Source organism: Egretta garzetta, unplaced genomic scaffold (genome assembly GCF_000687185.1).
Source record: "Egretta garzetta isolate BGI_Z169 unplaced genomic scaffold, ASM68718v1 scaffold67, whole genome shotgun sequence".
NCBI lineage: Eukaryota > Metazoa > Chordata > Aves > Pelecaniformes > Ardeidae > Egretta > Egretta garzetta.
In genome coordinates this window covers 205,342-206,008 of record NW_009260340.1, presented here as the reverse complement: position 1 = coordinate 206,008, position 667 = coordinate 205,342, and the positions used below count along the sequence as shown (strand labels likewise).

Genomic DNA, 667 nt, shown 5'->3' with positions numbered 1-667 from the left:
GGCGGGGGGAAAGCAGGGAAAGGGGAGAAGAGCATCCCCAGCAGCTCCAGCCTCTGCCATCTCCCCTCTCATGCAGGAGTCTCTCTCTCTTCCCTGCCCTCTCCCCGCAGCCCCCTTAGACCTCACCAAGCTCCATCTCAAAGCCAGGTTCCATTTTAAATCCCCTCTCATGAACCAGGGTCTCCACTCTCCACCTCCTTCTCCGTGCCAGCCCCATGCGACCTCACCCCCCCAGCATGGCAAACCCTCCCGGGACTCTGCGCTCAGCCAAGACCCAGCCGGTGCCTCGTACAATCCCCACCTCTGCCTGGAAAACCTTGTTTGATACCAGACTTGCTGCTGTCTTGGCTCTATCAGAGGGCGGCTGGAGGCTCGCTAACACACACCGATCTCCTCCCCCTCACAAGCTGAGGAGGGCTGACTTACGGAGGGAGGTCTTTCACGAGACTAATTGCACTTGCTATTACTACAGTTACTCCTACTCCAATTATCCTGGCCCACAGATCACCCCGGCCTAGGCGGTGGATATTTCAATTAGGAAATTAGGATACTGTTATTCCTCGTGTTTGTTTATGACTCCCCAGCTCCACATCACCACTTATTTCATTAGCGCCATTAAGCAGGCCCACAGAAAACAGCCGGGCACACGTGCCCCTGCTAAGCAGCA

The 667-nt window shown here is 56.1% G+C and overlaps 1 protein-coding gene across 1 annotated transcript in view; it reads left to right on the top strand.

Moving 5' to 3' along the window:
• Positions 1–667, top strand: part of NOB1 (NIN1 (RPN12) binding protein 1 homolog) — a 17,736-nt gene that overhangs the window by 376 nt on the left and 16,693 nt on the right. The gene's annotated exons all lie outside the window — the stretch shown is intronic.